General features: G+C 43.7%; 1 protein-coding gene across 3 annotated transcripts in view; it reads right to left on the bottom strand.

The window, feature by feature from the left end:
* Positions 1 to 23,028, bottom strand: part of KLF7 (KLF transcription factor 7) — a 91,829-nt gene that overhangs the window by 14,835 nt on the left and 53,966 nt on the right. The window lies entirely within an intron of this gene.

Consider the following 23,028-nt stretch of genomic DNA (forward strand, 5'->3'; position numbering starts at 1 on the left):
CAAATATTTACCCTTCCAACTGTATGGTGGGCTGGTTCTGATTACGAAGAAAAATAATCTTGGGGCACCTGGGTGGCTCAGTCGGTGAAGCATCTGACTTCGGCTCAGGTCATGATCTCACGGTCCGTGGGTTCGAGCCCTGCATCGGGCTCTGTGCTGACAGCTCAGAACCTGGAGCCTGCTTTGGATTCTGTGTCTCCCTCTCCCTCTCCCTCTCCCTCTCTCTCTCTCTCTCTCTCTCTCTCTCTGCCCCTCCCCTGCTCATGCTCTCTCTCTCTCTTTCTCTCTCAAAAATAAATAAAACATTAAAAAAGAAGAAGAAGAAGAAGAAGAAGAAGAAGAAGAAGAAGAAGAAAAAGAAGAAGAAATAATCTTTACAACACGATGAAATCATGAGAGTTACCGAGCCCTCATAACTGACAGGTAGGTTAGCACAGTGGTCATGAGCTCTAAGGTCAACCTTCCAGGGTTCAGCTTTCAATGCTGCCCCTAACTGTCTAACTTGGGGCAAGTTAAGAAACTTGCCTGTGCCTCTGTCTTTCTAGAGATAATAACAGCACGGACCTCAAAGTGTTTGAAGAGCATAACTTAATACACATATGTATTATATGTTAATTAGAACAGCGCCCAGCACACTCGATGTTGACGTCACTGGTAAATATTACAAATTGCCAAACCCACAACTTCAGGATACACACACAGGTGCCCAAGTAGTCCTATGGCTGCTCCATTATATCTCTATTTTTAACAGCTAGACCTTCACTAGGCAGCGCTTAAGGAGACATTGCCCAGGTACTATACTTGACCCACTTTCTTCTTTCACCTTTCTCCTTCCCTTTATACCGGACTACAAAGTGTTCACGATTCTTTATTTGTATCACCTAGAATTGAACCAAACATGATTGAAAATTTTATTTCATTAAATCGATGCCCCAGTGAGCCACTGCTCTATAAGACCCATAGAGAAGAGGTATGAGAAACACAGGCATTTCTTTTAAAGGGAACCAAGAGGACATGAAGGAGGGCTAGAAGCACAGGAGGAAACCCATTCGGTTTTGGAAACCAGAAAAAAAAAAAAAAAAAAAGAATCACTGAGCAGTGTTAAAAGTTCACCTTCTGAATCCTTAAAGCCGAAATTTTAGAAAATTGCACCTGCTGAAGAGAAGGTAGCAGAATGGGGCTATCAAGTCAACTTTGGGGTTAACACACCTGGAAGCTGAGTTAATTACAGACCCTATGCCTCAGTGTCCTTCTCTGTCAAATGGGGCTGAGCTTCCCATGTTTGTTGTGAGGTTTAAATATGTTGTCAAATATAAGACACATATCCTGAAACCTGACACGAGGTAAGTATTCAATCAATTTCAACTTCTCTTCCTCCCACGTTTACCTGTGTTCTCAGAAGCTGTCTAACGGCTGTCACCCAAAACTTTCAGAGCTCAGGCTCCAGACAGCTGAGCCTGGAATCACTCTGGGCAACCTAAATATTGGAAAGTAGTGTGTATTTCAGTTCTAAACATTTTCTCCGTATATCGATGGAAAATTCACCAGAAAAGTGGCGTGTTCTCTAGATCTACTCTGAATGAGTGAAATGCTGAAGGGGAAATTGGAGACCTTAGTTGGGGAGAGGTGTGCCCTCTTTGAGAGGTGTGTTGGCATCATTCACTTAATGTGATTGACTACCAACCAGGCTCTGTTACTTCAAGGAAATCTGAACGAGGCACCAAAGGTGTTAGAGATTCACAATGCCCTCCACCCCCAAGGCCCTCAAATGCAAGTAAAATTGGGGTTTCCTGGCACCCAGGGGAAGCAAACACACCCCAAATGCAACAAGGCATCTGGAAATCCCATGACATTCTACAGCACCAAGCAGAGACTTCCAGTCCCCAAAATCAATCCCGCAATCGAACTAACCCATCCATCATAAGCAACCACATTTTGAAGGACACAGGAAGGACAGAGAGAAAATGGAGGTTCAAATGGATGTCTTTGGGTATTTTTTTTTTAAAAATTATTATTTCAAACTGTTTGGTTTTCCTCTTGGTGAATTTTTAAAAATAGTTTGGTTTCCTTTTATTTTGACAGATAATATGAAGGATCTATTCACTTCCTAGAAAATAATGTCGACTTTTAATTAATTCTGGCACAAACCAACTATCCTATCCAGTAGCTTTTCAGTGTCCCTTTCGCCCGTGTTCAGACAGAAACTGCAGATAGTTTGACTTGGCTTTGAATTGTATCACCAAACACAGTTTCCTGCTTGCACCCAGAACAAGTCCCTTTGTGCCCTGATAGTTTACCCAAGTTATATTATTGTGTCTCATCAAGCTATTTTTCCAGCGTCTGATTCATTTACCTACAAGCTGCCATTTCTGCAAATGCTCAATAATGCGAAATTTAAAAATAACCAAGAAAGAACTCAACCAAGTGAAGGAGCAGTGCCTGATACAGGGCAGAGTTCAGAAATCAGAGGAGCAAAAAAACGTTGAAAGAATCGGGAATAAGACTTCTTTATTTAGGGCTCAGAAATAGCGGGGTTAGGCTGGCCTCATTTCTGGGTTCCATATCGGCTTCTGTAAACCAATGTCTACTTGAAAGACAGCCGTGAAAACCCTCTGTCAGTACTTTGCATGGTCAAGATTACACCTCCCTGGACACCAGCACCCACTGCTTGATCTCGGGGTTGGGGCGGAGGGGCAGGGAGCAAACCATCTATAATCCACGATGCATTAGTTTTCATCCGAACAGCCTACCTAAAGATTTCTGTGCATTTCATAAAAAGCTTGGCTTTCTTTCTTTGTAAAAGAATAGCTTTCTTTCTAAAAGACAGGCAGAAAGGAAGAGAAAAGGGCCAGAGGGAAGGAGGAAAGGAGAAAGAAAGTAAGGAGGGAAGGAAAAAAGAAAAAAGGGTCGTTCAGTTGTAACTGGAGCAGACCTCATGCAAAATCAGCTTATCTCCTTCATCCTGCCCTCTCTTTCACTCTCTTTCTCCCCCTGTTCCACTCCAGGTACTAGTTCGGGGCAGAAAGCAGAAAATGGCATGCCCTTGCCAACGCTATCTGGTATGGCACCTGCACTAATGCCCACCACTCAGCTCACTGCAACTCAATAGTGATCACAAATGTTCGGGAGGGGTCTCTATGAGACAGGAAGATGGAGAGAGGTTTAAAACACGAGGACCCAGGTCTGGAAGGAGTATGTGGATGAAGGCGGCCTACAAACCGGATGGACGAGGGAGCGTGCCAGGGCCTGCACAGCTCACAGGGCCACAAGTGAGGACTCGGTCAGAACCCCCTGAATTGCAGGGGGAATATCAAGATCTACCTTTCCTATCTGGAAATTAGCCCCAGGAGACGTGCTTCCCTCAGAGGTGACAGTAGGTCTAATCAGGTGTAAATGGATTTATAGCCATACAAGGGCTCTTAAGGAGAGCTAAGGATGCTTGAGAAACAGGACTTGACATTTAGCAAGGTTGAATCATGGCAAGAATTCATGCTCTCCCACAGAATGGCCTCTGAGATGGAATGTGGGCTAAACCAGTATGGCTTTTTTTTTTTTTCTTTTAGTTTCTTACAGAGTAACTCTCTCTACATCACGATCATCAAATGTGATTGGTCCAATGCACGTAAATACTTTTGAACATGCATCTCCGATATAAGTAGGTTTATTCATGAATTATATAAGTTTACTGATGTCCTAATACATTAGGATATTATAAAATATGCATTCACTATAGAAACTAAAAAGAATGAGAGTAAATTAAATATAAATAGGAGGTATGCATTTTTCTTCCTGTGCTCAAAAAGACTATGTTGCACACCCTACTTTAGAGACCAGTGCCCCATAGAATAATTGGAAGCAGCTTGGCTCCCAGCCCATTGGTCCTGGTGCTTCCATACTCAGTCTCTGCAGTCCATTCTCCCTACAACACTCAGACAAACCCTTTGAAAATATAAATCAGAGCAGGTGGGTTGTTTATAGGGGATTTTGGTCTTTATATTGCCATAAATTGGTTTCTCTGACATCCCCTGGATTTTACTTTGTGCATTTGAAAACATTCTACGAAACCTTCTACAGATTTCACCAGACTGCCAAAGAAGTTCCTGACCCAAACAAGGTTAAGAAGAAATTAAAGTATAAATGCTGCACTGGCTTCCTGTCATTCTCAGAATCCAGGTCAAAAGCCTGTGCAGCCCTGTCGTATAGACTCCACGTGATCTGGCCCCTTTTTAATCTCATCTCCTACCCCCATCTCAGGGCCTTTGCACTTACTAAACCCTCTGCCTGGAATACATGCTCCCTCATGCCATTCAGGTCCCTGCTCCAATGTCTCCTCCTCAGAGAGACCTACCCTCATCGTCCTCCATAAAACAACAGGTTCTGTCACCTTCTCCACTCAATCACTTTGAAATTAGATTGCATACTGTTTGTGTGTTTTACTGCCTGCTTCCCCTACTAGAACGTAAGTTTTGGGCAGGCTACCTGTTTCGTTCACTGTGACACCAACAGCACTAAGGCAGGGCCTGGCTCAATCCTGTAGAATACAGTGAGTATTCGAATACGACATCCTGATCTACAACAAAGAACCGAGTGCACCCAGAGGAGCAGGGCAGCCCGTGTGATTTCAGTCCCTGTCTTTCTATACGTTGAACTGGCCTAAGAGTAGAAGATGTTTGTTTGCTGGCTAATCCTCTACTCCAGGGACTAAAGTATGGAGCTACAATGGATTAAGTATTCCTTCACCATCAAAGGTCACTCTTCTTTTCTATCTGCCTGAGCCTAAAGAAAGGCATATCCTGAAAATCTCCCTGTAATATTCAGCTCACACCTGGGACCACAGTCTCCTGGGCAACATCCCCTCTGGGAAGCCAAGTGCGTCATTTTATGGAACTCATTTGTAAAGGTTCTCACTGAATATGTGTTTGGGAGAGCATAAGTGATATGTCAAATGTATTGCGCCCTAAATTTGCCTTTAAGATATAGATTGTAGACTAAAATATGAACATGTCTGAATCTTGCATACCAGGTTAAAAGTCCCTTGAAAATAAACATCGTTAATGCAAATTTTCTGCATTCATTTCCTGATCTGCAAATTTTCAAGTCCCTAATCCAATTCCTAGAGCGACTAAGACCTTGACGCGCCCAGATTTCTGTTAAAACTAATTTTATCTACCGCTTTTTACTTTTTAAAAAGTGTTCCTAGATTTCTGTTATCTGGGCATGTCAAGGTCCTAGGCTCCTTAGAATTTGGATTAGGAACTTGAAATTTTGCAGATCGGGAAATGAAAAAGTAAAATGGAAAGGAGGAAGAATACTTCGTAATGGGTTTGTATTGCCACTGAGTACATGAAGAGGAAATCAGCAAAGACCCATCAATTGCTTTCACCTCACACTCGGCGGCACCAGAGAATTTAAGCCACCTGGGGAATAAAGACACCGAGAGAGAAAATGTCACTAAGCTTTCTTAACACTGGAAAAAGAGTAAGCAGTAAACATCACTCCCCAGCTTGGCAATCCCTTCTCAGGGTATATGAGCAGCAAGTAGAAAAACCCTGTTATTAACTCGGCTTTGGAGAACTGGCTCAGAGTTCCTCTTAGATTCCAGCTGAATCTTCAATATTTTCTTTTTCCAAGGAATTTTAGTCAGGTGATTGTTGGAAAACGAGACCAAGGCTTTCTTTTCCAGAACTTGAAAAGCATTTGTAACCACACCATGAAAGAAAATGTGTACTCATTTGTTCATGTTCCATGTTGGTTTTTTCATTCATCCATTACTTGCTCACCCAGGAGCTATAAGGCGCTAGGACCTGAGTGGTTCAAGTTGCATAAAGCAGCGGTCACTGCACGGAGCACACGTTTCCTCTTTTTTTCTTTTGTTCATGAAACAACTAATAAAACAATAACTGGCTGAGGTCTGGATAAGTCCTTACAGCCTGGATCGCCACCTTAAAATGGCTGTTTAAAACGTATAACCTAAAATTTAAACCATACCCTCCGTAAGGCAGGGTTCCTACTTCAGCATGTGGAGAGGAGCAAGAAAGAATTCTGACATAACCCCACAAATACTGACGTCTTGGTGTCCAGCCACTAGCCCCATGTGGCTACGAGCCCTTGAAATGTGGCTAAGGCGACTTAAAGAATCGAACTTCTAATTTAATTTTAATTAAAAGTTAAAGACTGAACCATGATAAAGCATAATTTATATACTCTTGTTTTGGTAGGGCTAACTACATTTAGCTTTAACCGTGGAAAATTTAGCATATGGATTTAAATATGCTGTAAGTATATATAATACTCACTGGATTTCAAAGACTTAGTTTTAGAAAAGAATGCAAAATATGTCTTATTAATTTTTCCCATATTGACTTTATGTTGAAATGATCGTATTTTGGATATATTGGTTTGGGGTAAAATATTATTATTAAAATTAATTTTACCTATTCCTTTTCACTTTTTAAAAAAGGTGGCTACTGGAAAAGTTTAAATTATACATATATGGCTTGCTTTCTATTTTAGACAGCACTGGTTTAAAATACATGTTCTATGTGGAAACTCCACCATCACCTCAAGCATAAGGATTCAGCCTTCCTAAACTTTTCCCCACGCTCAGTCCAAAAAAGCTTGTTACCACCTTGCCTTCCAGATCCATGAACCCTAGCATGCGTTATCTCCAAAACACCTCATCTCTGTCCACAGCTGAGCAGGCAAGGTCAAATACCTAGACCAAAGCCTCATTCATGGATGATGAAAATACAGCCTCTTCCGTGTGACAAGTTGGACTCAATCTACATTAATTGTTGGCTCAAATCTGTACCGAGCAATGACACTGCTGGAGATTAAAGAAAAGCACAGGGTCTCTGTAGTAGGTGACTCCCATGTGGGGAAGTCCCACGCATGCATACAAACAACACAAGGCCCATGTGTTTGATAAATGCGTGTGAATGACATGTGGAGGAGGGGATCCCTAAGGCTCTGTAGAAACATTAGGGTAGCCATGCCTTGATGCCTTGATGAGACTTGAATCATTGCTCTATTGGAGAAAAATGGACTTGTTATCAGAAACAAGGACTAGCCATCAAAACCACCTTTGCTGCCTAATAGCAGTGTGGCCTTGTAGAGTCAGTAAACTTCTTTGGGACTTGTTTTTAACTGTATAGGGAAGGAACAGAAAAAAAAAAATCTGTCCTACTTCCCTTCTAGTTATCAAGATGCGATGGCATTTACCATATAAAAGTGATTGGTCGATTACAAAGTCCCAAACGCGTGGAAGATGTTCTCACGATGATGGGGATATCAGAAGGGAGTGTGCAGGTGCGTGGAGGCCAGAGAAGGCTATGGGCGCAAGGGCTTCTCCATGAGATTTAAACTAGAGCCCAAGCATCACTTCTCAGACCCACTTTACCTTGCGAAGCACAGCCAGGAAATACACAGTATTAAACAAATCTTTGGGGGCCAGCTTCCATTTTTAATGACTCAACTTTGACCAAAAAGTTTCTTTGGGAGGGATGTGTTAGGTTCTTGGTGAATTGGTTTGAAATGTTGGAGGAATGTTTGAGGAATGTTTGAAATGTTGGTCATGAAAACTGGCAACTATCCCAGAGGCTGGAATAAGTATAGCTGTTGGCAATTGGAGTTTTTTCAATGTGCAACCCATGATTCCAATACGCGTGTTTCAGAAACCATAGTGTGTTTCTCCTAGGCCAAGGGGTATCATAATATTCTCAAAGTCAAACTGAATCTTTATTTAATTAGAAATGTATGCAGTGTTCTAATATTTTTAGTGGGCTAATACCCTTCCCCCCAAAAACAAAACAAAATCCCACAAGGCTTAAGATAGGAATTATTGTAATTCTCAAAAGACGGTAAACTCACTTAAAAATTTAGATTTCAACACTCGTACCTAAAGTTATATGTTCTCAAGTCATGACACAGATAAGCATGACTATGTAGGTAAACTCCATGCTTTTCTGGCGTTGAGGTTAATTTTTTTTTTTTTTTGCATTTTTTCTTATTTGGCTTTATTCTTTTTTGTCTTTGTTGCTTTAATTTTTTAAAATTATTTGTATCAGCTTTTTTAGAGATAAAGCCAAAGAAAGTTTAATGTCAATTTGGAAACTTAAGTATATTTTGGTAATTGCCAAAGTTACAAAAAGTTAAAAGCTAGACAGAAACTGAATTTGAAGACGAAAGTTAAAACATTTATCTTTTTTCCTGTGAAGATGATGACACCATGTAAATTTACTGAAAATGAATTTATAGGAGACTTCTTCCACTTAGTAGTAAAGGTACTATTCTGTAAGCCAATTTCCCACAATTCGATTTGATGTATTTAGATAGGAACATGATTGCCTAAAAATATGAATTTTAAGCTCATGGCCAATCTTTCGTTTTTGCATTCAAATGTGAAGATTGTGCATATCAAATATCATATTGCAGAGGATGTATGCAGGCACAGCCTAAGACCACCACGTGACCAAACTACTAGTTTCTGAATCACTTCTAAAAAGGTAATTTTTTTTTTTTAGTTTTTTTTTTTTTCAACGTTTTTATTTATTTTTGGGACAGAGAGAGACAGAGCATGAACGGGGGAGGGGCAGAGAGAGAGGGAGACACAGAATCGGAAACAGGCTCCAGGCTCCGAGCCATCAGCCCAGAGCCTGACGCGGGGCTCGAACTCACGGACCGCGAGATCGTGACCTGGCTGAAGTCGGACGCTTAACCGACTGCGCCACCCAGGCGCCCCCTAAAAAGGTAATTTTAAGAATGAAGAGAAAGAAATGTTACTTTAGCTCCACACATGTTCCAAGTTTAGTTAATATCCAAAGTTATCAACAAGCCACTCAGAAAGTGACATCTCCAAATGCCGACGGGCGCCCTCAGAAGCAAGCCAGTCCCAGGTGGGAACGCTTCCCCCGAAGGTACAGTTCATTGCAGAGGTGGGCAACTCAGGTGTACAACTCCCAGCGAGCACTGCAAGAAACTGATTCTTCTGCGCGGAGGGTAGTAGTAAGGAAAAGAACAAATGTGGAGTGCACAGCTTTGAGGAAAGGTAGGCTTACTGGACACTTCCTGGGGAGGATTTGAGGGGGCCTGAGGTCATTGTGAGAGGACTATACCTGGGAGTGATGGAAACGGGGGGTGCGTGAAGGTCCAGTATAGGTGGGTGGGGAGGGTGGGGAAGGCTGAAACAAGTCTCATCAGACCCAGGACCCATGGTAGCCATCAATGGCACATACACAGTAGTTGAAGATACCTCATCTATTATCCCTGAGCACACTGAATTTTTTACTAAATAAAAATTGGAAAATATAAGCCCAAAGCATTTACTATCAGGATGAAAGTTAACTTTCTGCTACATATTTGATAAATATGAAAAGAAATACATCAGGGGGCCTGGGTGGCTCAGTCGGTTAAGCGTCCAACTTCAGCTCAGGTCATGATTCCACAGTCTGTGAGTTTGAGCCCCGCATCAGGCTCTGTGCTGACAGCTCAGAGCCTGGAGCCTGCTTCGGATTCTGTGTCTCCCTCTCTCTCTGCCCCTTCCCTGCTCATGCTCTCTCTCTGTCTCAAAAATAAATAAAAACATTAAAAAAAAAAAAAAAAGAAATACATCGATGGTCTAGAAAACCCATGGGAGTAGACAATCCAAAACCCACCTCAGATATGATTTGAGAAGCTAGCAAATGATTGGTTTCAGCATCCTGAATTTGTTCTGATTAAGATAAAGTTAATATTAATTGTTATTCCCTAATTATATAAATGCAGATGGTGGAGAAGTGACCCAAGCATATGATTATTTTATATGGCAATTTGCCCTAAAATTAAAAAGAAAAAAAAACCCAGGTAAGTTTATCAGTCTTCAAGAAGCACAAATTGGATAATTTACATAGAAATGATAAAGAGATGGGCCCTCCCCTGGACCAGCTACTATTCAAGCATGGATCTAATTCTCCAGAGATTTTTAGAAGTAAATATTAAAGCAGCCAAGCTTTAAAACATCCATTTGTCTGTGTAACTCTTTTCCAAGATGATCAAACACTGTTTTTCAGAGACTGAATTTCCTCATTAACTAAGGCAACCCAAATATGTACCTTACCTGAATATGAAATATAAGGAAAGGGTAACTCAAAGGGAAAGCTCAGCGTCTTATTTTGACAAATAACAACCTAAGACAGAGATGCTCTTCACATACCACTGCCTATGTACTCAAAAAAGACGTCCACAAAACTGTCTCACTTATTTTTCTACCCTAATCTATCCGTTGCTCCTTATATAAACCCCTCACTCTCCATCATCCTTGAGTAGCCCTCCCCAGCCTGTCCCACTTACCAGAATGTCCTGTACTCAGAATTTAATCTGTCTTCCACATGTCACCCCAGCCTAATGGATTTCTCCCGCTTAGAGAGCTGAAATCTTGTCAGAGTTTTCACTCTTTGGCTACTTATTTATTTACTATGTCCTGTGAGATATTTAATTTCTTACGTCTTGATTCCTTGCCCTGCTTTCCCTACCCACATTACATAGAAAGTGCTTTTAACATTGGAATGCCTTACACCTCCAATTCAATAAATGGGATTAAGAATCCAATGTGTGTCCAGGAAAGGGGCAAGGTGAGTCTCACTTGCTTCTGTGTCATCATCCGCAGCGTCTAGCACAGGCTCAGGCACGTCATACGGAATCAATACAAGGCTTGCGAATTAACAGATTGGTGATCCATCAAAAATTAACAGCCCCAAAAGTTGTTACCACCTTGCCTTCCAGATTCAAAACCCCTAACACACATTATCTCTGAAATACCTCATCTCTGTCCACGGGTGAGCAGGCAAAGTCAAATGTCTAGACTTCTGGTCTCATTCACTGAGGGTGAAAATACAGCCTCTTTAATGTGACAAGGTGGATTCAATCTACATTAATTATTGGTCTCTTATGTACTGAGCAATGACAGTGCTGGAGATTAAAGGTAAAAGCAAAGGGTCCCTGCATTAGAGGAGTTCCCGGGTGGGGAGGCTCCGTGGATGCATACAACAACACGAGGCCTGATATATCTGGTAAATGTGTGTGCATGGACATGTGGAGGAGGGAAGCCCTAACACTCTGTAAGAACATTATGGCAGGCATCTCAGGGGGAAGGAACAGCATGTGCAAAGGCTAGAAATGAGAGACAGTGGTTTGTCATAGCTGAGGCCAAGGACGAGTTTATAAGGAGGAATTTCAAGAATGGCTGAAGAGATGGCAAGACCCTTGTGGGGTCTTGATGACATGCTATCCCCCCAGGAGACTGACTGCCTTGAGGTCAGAACCCATGCCTCTGCATATCTGATGCCTCAGAGCCTCCCCCAACACGTGGCATTAGTACTTTAAAGAACATATCCTGTGCGAAGTGGTTCTAGACCAACTCTGATAGAGTTGGGTGCTCCTTCCTCTTTGGTCCCATAACTTCCTTCCAAAGAGTCTTATCATATTGCTTGGATAATTTTTTACCTGCTGTGGCCTCACAAAACCAAATGGTTCCGTCATGGACAGAGACCAGGTTTATTCACTTTAGTGTTTCCAACACTCAGAACGCTGAAGACAGGTCAAAGACCCTCGACTAACTTGACTGGATGAACATGCGCATACGTTATTAGTCCTTCAAAACTACTTGAAACACCGCAACCTAGATTCTCCTACATCCTCTTTCTGCTGCTCTGTAATATGAATAATTAGGAAGAAAACCAATGGTTGAAGCCACCCATGGAATCTATATTCACACATACACATACACACACACACACACACACATGCGCGCGCGCACACACACACACGACATCCCCCCCAAATCTGCAAACAATTCAGCACAAACATATTGACACCCACATATATAGAAACACCCCCACACAATCTGTCAGCCTACATACCTCTAACCTGAAACAGCCTTGATTTTGTCTGTGCTAAACTCACAGCCACAAAATACTTTCTCTTTATTCTTCTACTTAATTTTCATCCTGGGAAAATGTCAAGGCGATGTGACTTTACCCTTTACCTTTTGGGGGGGTGATGCAAGAGATATTAAGACGTGGTTATTCTGACACTTTAAGCTTGCTCTCCCAAGTTATTAATTTCCCATTCACTTCATATTATTCCAGTAATGGGCTATCCTCATAAAATGCAAAATGTAAATTAAGTTTCCATTCAAAACTTTTGGCATTCCACAGACACCTAGTTCTCATGAAGTTATTTTGATTTTGCAATGTGCCATGAACTAGAATATACTAAAATTTTTCCCTTAGTGTATTATACATTTAGACTTTCAGAACTCAAGTGTTTCATGTTCAAATGCCTGCATTACAAGCTAAAATGGAACTATTCTTAAGACAAAGAGCATAGCACAATGGCCAGGTGACTTTCCATATTCATTTTCCCTTTCTCTATAAGAGAACCCCCAAATTTTAGTTGGGCTCACTGCTACCCAGAATAAAGACTATTTCTCAGCTCCTTTGCAGTGACTTGTTGACATATGACTAAGTTCTGGCTGATGAGATGTGAGTGCAAGTGACAAGTGCAATTTCAAGCTGTACTTTCAAAGGTTGGGACATCCTCTCCCCTTCCCATTTTCAAAATAGCTGTATGAAAACTAGGTTCCTGGAAAGCAAGCCTGGTGGCAGCCATCTTGAATTGTGTGGACACAGGCAATTCCTGAAGGGCAGAAACCCTAGGGATGGGGGACAAACAGGACAGAAGGAGTTTGGGCTGCTGACAACTTCTCAGAGTACAGCCGTCTGAGATTCTGGATTTTTATGTGAAAGAGCAAAAAATCTGATATCTTTTTAAGCCCCTGCTAGCCTGTGTTTCTATTACAAATAGCTTCATTTATGTTCTTAATAATTCAAAGGGTAACGGAAACTGATGAATGAAAACAATACAGGCCTAAATGGCCCATACTTGCAGTGTAAACATTATTTCATATCTCAATCACTTCTTTTACTCAGAAAGGTTACCTGAGCTCCTGTAAATGGTGTCTCATGTGTGCAAGTACAATTTAGTAGAACATACACACGTACACACGCACACACATGGCTCACAATCAGGAGACCTGGGTTCTAGTCTCCATTCTCACTACTTAGTATATGATCTTAGGAAAGTGACAAACTCTTTGAGTCTCACTTTCTTCCTCTGCAAAGTGGGGCTGACCACTTCTTTGATGTTGGCCTTATAGGACCATTGTGAAGTATGACGAGAGATAATATCTGTGTTAATGCTTTGTATATTGTAAAGCAGTTATAGGCATGGTGATTATTAAAATATTCCAAACAAAAATCCTTCTTTATGCAAGGTGGCTCGTAAAAACACCTAGTGCCTGAACATACTTTCCTAGTGAATAAAGGGCCTGCCGTCACTGTTTTCAGTCAAGATGGGTAGAGATCTGTGTGCCAGTCTTAGAAGCAGAAGCCTCCTGGGGCTGGCCTTTTATTTAATTCAATGCTCCAGGCCTCAGTGCCTCAACCGGCAACATGTCATTGATTAGAAAGCCAAAGAATTTAGACCCAACTGCACAAACCCAACACCACATATAGAAAGGGAGCCCAAAGCCTGTGTACCAATAAAATATGGTATATATCTCACCATGCCTTATGTATCATGCACTAAAATATATTTGGCTTTTTCTAGTGGAGATATAGATGACAGAATCAAACCATGATGAGATGTCTATATTTTCCTTCCTCACAGATATATACATAGTGTAGAAAACTAAATGAGAGAGAAAGACACAAACTGTTATACACAAACTAGACAATGAATGTATCTGTTCAGAGAAAGCACCTTGAATGACCATCCTGAGCCAAGACTGTGGCCCAATCCAGCCATCCTCAATTAATGATAGTGTTTTACAAGTCCTGAGGCAATGGGCTATTAGGCAATATTTAGCGAGCTCTCCTTATATGCTGGGCACTACAGGAAACTAAGGGCTTTATGTATATTCTCTCCTTTAATCCTCTCAATAGCCCTATGAGACACATCATTCCCATTCCACAGACGAGAAAACTGAGGGTCAGAGGATAAAACCACTCACCAAGTTCTCCAGCTTATAAGCAGTCCAGTCAAGATTTAAATTCAGGCAGCTGCGCCTTCAGTCCACAGGCTTAATTAACCACTGCGTCACTCTGACTCTTACCGAAATGCCAGCAATTAAAATAGAATAAATGTTTACATTCCCCTTGAAAATATTTTCTGATAAAGTGAATCTTTCAACTGGAAAGAATGTCAAAAATATTTAGATGCACCCATATAATAGCTGTTGTAACTTTTTAAAACTGAGTAAGTGAAGGAATGTAATCTATTGAGACTAGAAGCCAAGGGTGTGGACTACAATTCACTGCTCCTCCCCTAGGTCCACCTTGAGCTCACAGAACAGTGCTACCCACCAAAGGACTCTGTGTGGGACAGGCAGTTGATTTTCCTCAGAAAGGAATACTACATATCAACTTTACCAGTGTTTTTCCATTTAATTCCCTTCACTTTCTCAAAAAACATCTGTTTAGCCTGACACCGCCTTAGATAAACCAAAAATGGAAACCCCCCCAAGGCCAAAAGCAAAGCCAAGGCTTCATCCTTAACCCACACCTCCAGCTGCCTGAGAGCCCCGCAGAGTAGAACTGTAAAGTGAAGATGGCCCAGTACTGGGCTATGTCTTCTACTCCTTAGCAGGGGTGAGTTTCTCCAGCCCTCTGCCACATCCTGTCCCACACCGACCCCAGATGCCCAGACGTCCCACAGGGATAGAGAGTCACAATGTGGCTGGAGAATCAGGCAGGGCTAGACCACAGGGCTTAAAGATGAGCTCTGTCCGATCTGGTGGCCACCAGCCACATGGGGTTCCTGAGCACTTGAAATGTGGGCGGTCTGAATTGACATGTCTTTTGAATGTAAAATATACACTGAATTTCAAAGACTTAGTATGGAAAAAAAAAAAAAAGGACGTAAAACTGCTCATTAACAATTGTTTATATTGATTACATGTTGAAATAAAGCTTGGCGATATTGAGTTAAAGTCTAGTATTAAAGTAATTAATTAGTACAACTAATTAATAAATGAATAATTAATAAAGTAAATAAACCAATGAAAATAAACAAAGCTGCCAGAAGATGTATATGTAAGTGTACACATGGCTCACATAATTTATTTATTTCTATGGGACAGTGATCTTAGCGGCCACATTTAAGAATCTGGACCTTAACACAATGGTGGCCATTGTGAACTTTTAAGCAGAGCCATAACATGATCAGATGTGAATTCTCACAGTATCATTCTGGCTATAAAATGGAGAACGGGCTGCTGAGGGAAATGAGCTGATGTGAGAGGACTTCTGAGAGACAGAAGATAGTGGCTGAAACACAGATGTCATCGCCCCTAGCAGCAGAGATGGAGAGAAGTGGACAAATACAAAACATGCTTAGAAAGTAGTGCCAGCCCGATGCGGATGTTGACTGAACAAGGGGAAAAGGCAAGGCTGTGTATCCGGGATGCCCCCCGGGGGGGGTTGCTATGAAGACTGGGTGGCCATTCAGCTTCCACACCCTAGCAAGCATGCATCCGGGTAAAAATGGCCCATCAGGTTATCCCGGGATTGCAGCAGGCTGTCTACCTGAAGTTCCCCTGCAAGGGGTATGAATCATGGGTGTTCCCGGACTCTGGAACGAGCGCATGCTGCCCCAAAGTGCTTTCCTTCTGAAGAGCTCCAGAACAAGTAACCCAAGATCCTGCTCAGACAAAAACACCCTGGAAAGCTGTCGGAAACGATGAGGGTAATTGCCGCTGAGACCAGGAAATGAGCCGAAAGCACAACACATGGGATGGGCTGTAGTGGAAGCGGGGTGGGGTCTTTGCTCCCAGGCCTCTTCCTGGCTTCTTTCCTAGGAAATTCCAGGAGAATGCTGCCGGAGAACGGGCTTTGGAGTCAGACCGGACTCTAAGTCAGGTCCGCCCCTTACTCTCTGGGTACCCCTGGGCCGCTTGCAGGGTTACATCTCCTCCTGCCTCCGTGGGCAAAGCCCCACCTGCAGGACTCAGGACAAGGACGCAGGCACAGCACCAGCGCGCTTCCTGCTAAGTGGAGGGACGGCCCGGAACCCCGGGCTGGGACCACTAGGCCTTTCTCCTTCGCTGCAGTGCGCTCAGCACCCACCCCCCAGAAAGGGGCGGCAGGCGTGCCCGAACCCCCCAACCTTTAGCCGGCTCACCTGTCGCGGGCGAGAGCACAACACAGCTCCCCGAAAAGCCGGGCAGGCTGGTTGGGTGTTCACCGCACCGAGGACCGGACCGGACCGGACCGGACGCGGTGCCGAGGGAGGCACGCTCCTTGCAGGGCAGGCATTATCATGAATAATTAAAGCGAAGCTCTGCTTATCTAACTGAATGAACAAAGGGTGCCTCTGACACAGCAGCCACTTTTTGTTGTTGCTGTGGTTTTAGGAGACCTTCCCCCCCCCCCCTCAGTTACTGCTTCTTCAATTCTGATCATTTCAGAGGTCTCCCTATCAATTTGGGTAAATTAGCACGCTTCTCCTCCGTAGGGAGCTGCGGCCGTAAATCACGGATATGAGCGTGTGTAAAATTATATAGCATGGGCCCAGTGTAATAATAAACACATTTATATTTTATAACCGATGTTTTCTCCGCATTCGAGCCGTCTCACTGCCTGGGCCCCAGGGGCTCGCAAGCGCTCCCCACCCGCCCCGTGCGCGCCCGCAGTCCTGCTTTGTGCGCAGATTGCCTGCCCCCTCGGCTCGGCCCGCTATCTGCCGAATGCCAGCCGGCTCCTCTTTGTGCTGAGGCGGCGGGCAAGGGAGCCCACCCGCTCACGGCACTCGGTGCAGCTCGGCAGAGACACAAATGAGCAGGTGACCTTTCCAACCGTGTCAAAACGGGCCCTTGACCCAGAGACCTCAAAACTTCGGCGGTTTCGCTGTCTGAATCAGCCCGCTGAAAGGACCTATGTTTGCACAGTGTGATTGTGTTTACACAAAGATTTAACGCCTCAATAGAGCAAAAGCTGTTCAGTTAATTTTAATTATTGCTTTATTCTTCCCACAACAGAGTAAAAAAAAAAAAAAAAGGTTAACAGGGAGCTCGTGGTAATTGATCCCATAAGCTTTGTGCCCAGGGTCCTTCTAGCTCCGGGAAGGGCAGTAGAGGGAAGGAGGTATGAAAGGATTGTTTCCAGTCTCTGCCTTTGCTTATTAAACATGCTTTGTGGAGAAGATGGATACCAAAGAAAACCACAGGAAAACTTCAAGACCTGACTGTGGTGAGGGGAAGACTCACAGGTGGGTGGGAAGCGTTCTACACTCTTGGCAGTGAACTCAGTCGCAAGCAAAAGGCGAGTATCAAATGCGGACGGGGGCCCTGCCGAATATACAACGATTCATGAAGGTTATTTCTCTAGCAGGTAGAATAAATAAAAGGGGAAAGTAGATTTGAAAATACAAAGATAGACAGGAACGTAGGATCAGATAAAAAAATATATATATGTAGGCAAACAATCCTCAGGAACCCACACGGGTCATGCGCGCTGTTCCTAGCACCTTCCAGGGATTTGTCTCTTGGTGTGAAAACCTTTCCTTTCTGCAGATCTCTGGAAGACAATGCAAGTGCCTGTCGCTTGGCGGTTCCCGTAGATCCTTTCGGCAGAATGTTAGACACCAGCTATTCTTCCTCACCGTGTGCTTTTGTGAATACGGAGGAGAGACTGCTGCACACAGCAGCAGAATCTTAACCTGAGCTTGGGATCGCTGCCCATTAGGGGATCGAGAATCCCTGTATCGCACGAGGATTCTTCTCCATAAGACATTGAATACATCCACAAATATCCTCCAAAAAGTGGGGGGAAAGGGGGCTAACGCAGGATTATCCTGAGTCGACATTTATCGTACAAATAAAAATAAAAGCGCAAATTGTTTGTTCGCACTCCCCTAGCAAAGCTCCGGTGTACCTAAGACAGCAATGTGCAACTTGGGCAGCAAGATCCATCCACCCCTAGCTTCTTCTGACTTCCCGAAGGCACCTCCGTTTGGATTTGCCCATTTAGTAATAAATGAGGGCTGTTAAGGTGCATTCTTGTAAGGGGTCAGGGAGAAGTGTCTCTGTTCACGATTTCTCTCCACAAATTTTCTACAACGTGCAAATGCACGAGTACTGAGATAACGTTTTGAGAATCAATCCCTTGCATGTGTTTGCATCTTCGAAACCAGCTTTCTTAAAATGGAAAAAAAAAAAAAACCCTAAGATCAAGGATTTTTAAATTCAATCAAACTAGACAGGATATAGGAACACACAATATTCCTATCCATTATATCATTCTGTCCTCTTAGCTCTTCTGAATTTGCTGTCATGTTGGACAAGTACGATAATAACTCGTGTTACTTAGCATATGTGTGAAATAAGTAGAATGGCAAACAGTAGGCCATTTATTTTGCTCAACTATAACAATATACCCTGCATTCATTTATATCCTGTTTTAATTCAGGCACTCTTGCAAAACAAAAACAAAACAAACAAACCAAAAAACCACACTTGATTTCTACAGGAAAAACAGCATAAGGCAGGCTCTACAGCCCAGCAGAGAAACCTGTGACAAATCACCCTCTGAGCCTCAGTTTCCTCATCTATTAAGTGGGAACAATGAGAATATCTGTCCCGTAGGTAAGCGAAGGTGAAATGAAATGAGGTGTGTGAAAGCACTTGGTAAACTCTAACGGCTAAGGCAAGTTATATTATTGCCTGTTTACTCGGAAAAAGCAATAATGTGGAGGCAGCCATTCCCAGGCTCGGGACCCAATTGCCTTCTTCCCAAAGCCAATCTGAGTAGGAATGCCTCAGCCTACCCTTTCTTTAGCCCATCTGCGCTGGGGAGCTGTCTAAATAACCACTGCCTCTTCAGGTCATGGAGCTAAATATTACTAATTCCCTATTGTGCCTAAAACTAAGGTCCGATAACAACTGTGATCCAAAACATGGCACTTGCCGTGACCCCAGGAGGCCGGCCCACTAATCGCAATCCCTCCAAGAGGCAAGGGATAAGCTAATCTGTGTGAAAGACACAGATGTCACGTATTCCCTACAGCCACATTCACATGTATGAGGGGAATAATGTCAGCGGTATTATCTCCAAACAGCAAGGACAATGCCATACAATTCTAATAGCATATTGTCCATTGTATCGGGGGACGACACTTCTGACAATGTTATTTTCTATGCGTGCGAGCGTAGCTGAAAGGGCCGATGCATGACTCACATCTCCCCACAAAAATGCAAGCATAAAGTATGTGTCCGTTAGATACTGCCACTTAAATCTTTTTACCTTCGATGGCACCTTTCTCCCTGAGAACTCAAACTGCTTCACAGTACCTTCCACGCGGTGTTGGTGCAAAATGGAATCGTGAGCGACGGGAAAGGCGCTGCAGTGGCACACAGAAATGCAATACGGTTTTCCTAACAGAGGTTTCTATTTTCTGACTCAGACACCTCTTTCTGCACGAACAGTTGAACTTCTTTTTAAAATGTTTTTTTTTTTTTTAAACGTTTATTTATTTTTGAGACAGAGAGAGACAGAGCATGAACGGGGGAGGGGCAGAGAGAGAGGGAGACACAGAATCGGAAGCAGGATCCAGGCTCCGAGCCATCAACCCAGAGCCCGACGCGGGGCTCGAACTCACGGACCGCGAGATCGTAACCTGAGCTGAAGTCGGACGCTTAACCTGACTGAGCCACCCAGGCGCCCCTCGAACTTCTTTTTAATAACAAGGAAACAATTGTGATTATCCAGTGAGGCTGCCGGATGCCAGAGGACAGGTAGAATATGATCTTCAGTGCCCAGTCGGCAAGGCCCACTTGGCTAAAAGCCTCCCTCCCACACACCAGCCTGGCAGCTCATGTGATTCAAATCCCTGCCTCAGCAAAACCTCAAATTATTACAGGTCAGGAGCCGTCAGTCAGCAAGAGGGGAGGGGATGTCACTTGCGAACAGTCCCAATCACAAACGTTAAATCTAGAAAGCTGAGCGTCTCGCGGAGGTGGAGAGAGTTCTCTCATGTTATAAGGAAGGGCGGGGGGGGGCGGGAGGGGGAACCAGCACATCTAAGTCCTGACAGAAATAATAAATCATACAATATTTATACTTAGTCAATTTTTTAAAGATCATAAAAGGGAACCAAGACCTGGGGCGTAGTCTTAAGAGGATGAGGAAATACTTTGCAAGTGGTGAGGAGTAACACAAAGAGAAGAAAAGGATAGCCGAGGTTGCACTGGGCCAGGGTTTCTCAACCTTGGCACCGCGGACCTTCAGGGGGCGATGATTCTTTGTTGCGGGCCGTCCTACACACTACAGGATGCTTAGCAGCATCCCTGACCTCCCTTTACCAGATGCCAGGAGCAACACCCCCCCTTCCAAGATGGACAACCAAAAATGTCTCCAGACATGGTCAAACGTCCCCTGAGGGGCAAAATCAGTCCACGTTGAGAATCACCGCATTAGTCAACTAATGACCTCACATTTGGGAGAACGGCTGGGCTAAAAGGTTTGCTCTCATGTATAATGGCCTCTTTAGCCATTGAGAGCAGGCCCCAGAACCACCACCATCCCCCCACCGCCCCCACCCGCCTTCAACAGTCACGACTTTCCCGTTCCTGCTGGAACCTCATTAGCCTCACAAGTTCTTGAAGGGTCAGGGAAGGCCCGCTGGAGTGGATCAGCACCTGTGGTGAGCAGGCGGCCATGTGACGTGAGCACAGAGCGTGCAGCTGAAGGGCTGAGGAACTGCCTCCAGCTCTTCTCCAGCACGGGGCTGCTATCTGCCCCCTAAAAGGGGCACTTTTTTTCTGATTCCCACACAGGCAGAGTATGGGTTAGCAGCAGCCCTGCTGGGCAGCCCCGCCCCCTCAGATTCCTCTTTGCTAGGTTGGTCAACTGATTTACCTCATATAAGGAGCAGTAGTACTGCATGCAGATGAGCATGAGCAAAGCAGGTGACTGAGGAGAATGGAAAGGTTGAAGCAGTGAGGTTGAGGACTACCTCCTTTCCTCAACCCCCCAAGCGTGCCTGCATGCCCCCGACTGCTTTCATCCAAAGAATAAAGATTGCCCACCCACAAGAGCATGAAGATAGGAAGCTCAGAATTGGGAACCGGTGTTCACTCGGGGCTGAGGCTACCCATGACTATGCCAGTTTTCGAAACCCCCTGTTTCACAGATCTTACCAGAGCCCGAGTGTAGACATGTAACGGCACCCAATGGACGGGTGAAGGAACGGTGGAAAAGACAGACACCAGGCCATCTTTGGACGGTTCACTCCAGATCCTGCTTCGGTTGACTAGGGACGATCCATCATACACATGGAAAGTTGTTATTCTGACGATCTCCCTCAACAAAGACTAAACACTCAAGCAGTCAAAACCGCTCCCTCCCAAAGTCAGAATATAAAACCTGTCGAGCGATGAAGGAATGTTCCGACATCTGATGACTCCCCGTAACCAAACGGCCAAGTCTTTCCATGGGGAAATACTCCTGAGTGAATAACAACTGGTCCTTTGAACAGAAAGGGCAGGAATAATATTTTGCCCGCTCTGTAGTTATCCTCTGATGATAAGGTTTTCTTTTGCAGTTTGAATGCTACTAATGGTTAGCGGGTTTAAGGCCTATGGAACATTATAATATTCTCTCCGTCATCCTAGACTAGTTTGAGGTCTCCCACTTATTTTAAGGATACTTTAAGCAGAAAACATTCCACAGAGCCTGATCTGGTCTTATAAGTGGCTTGTTGCTTTGAATAGAACTTCTCCTTTTTCACTTTCGAGAGGGAGTGGTACATCTCATTAGTATGGAGAACCAGTGTCCGCTATTCACGTCGAATAAGAGTTGCCTTTGCTAACTATTTCTGAGCACGGTCACACAACGGTGGGCCGAGTCTTCTCACTAAAACAGCTCCTTTCTAGAGCAATGAAGCTGCCTCTTCAAGGGGCCTCAATTTGCATACACCTTCTCAACCATTTACAGTGGAACCCCCTTGAAACATCACTTCACTTCTGAAGAACCTTCGTCCCCATACTTCCAAGGAGGATTTCGATAATGAGGAAATGGAAACCTCTACTTCAATAGGAGATGCAACTATATGGAAAGCGATTAGACTTTTTTGTACATCACAAAACCAATTTTAGGTTTCTCTCGCACCCCATTTGTTCATTTGCTATAAGGAACGAAAATAAGGTGTGCGAAACATGCATTCCTTCTGTGGAAAGCAATGTCTCACCAAAAAGCATTTGAGCCCTTCGCTACGCTTATCAGAGGAATGAAATCCATAACGTAAAGTCGTGTGTCTAGAAGTCTCCTTTTACTCCTTAATGAATAAAACAGTTGGGAAAATCTGATGATTGCCTTTAGTCCATTTTATTTCTTACTTTATACTCTGTAGGATACCAAGAAGAACGGCTACAAAAGACTCTGGTCCATTTAAGAGATAAAGAGCCACTACCTTTAAGATGTTAAAGATCCTGCTTTGTTATTAAGTTAGTGATTTTAACGTTGTGCAAATGCTCTTAGTGCCCATATCAAGTATAAATGTGTAATAATTTGCCAGTTCTTTCTAAAGAAGACCAAATCCACCATTTAAGTAGTAGTCGTCAAATGTCTTATTTCTTTCAAGTTCTAATCAAAAGGTATGCAGAGAAAAGAAAGACTCCAAGATTCGAATCTATTTTCACAGCTAAAGGATCTAGTTGAGAAAGCAGGATGAGGGGACGCAGGTGCCAGACATTGTGTAGAATTTGCACTTATGCTCCATTAATTGCCAGCATATCTTCCTTTTCCTTTTTCCTCCCCTCCCCCCCCCCCCAAATCCCTTTGGAGAACAGCAGAGCAGCAGGCCCAGACTGGTACCCAGCAGCAACACCAGGAGCAGAAGTAGCCAATTAGCCTCCAGAATACAAAGAGGGGGGAAAAAATGATGCAGTTACCTAGCAACCAGAAAGAGCAGAAACAGCTGTGTAGCAGGCCCAGGCTG

Source organism: Herpailurus yagouaroundi, unplaced genomic scaffold (genome assembly GCF_014898765.1).
Source record: "Herpailurus yagouaroundi ecotype Mexico unplaced genomic scaffold, PumYag 140, whole genome shotgun sequence".
Lineage (NCBI taxonomy): Eukaryota > Metazoa > Chordata > Mammalia > Carnivora > Felidae > Herpailurus > Herpailurus yagouaroundi.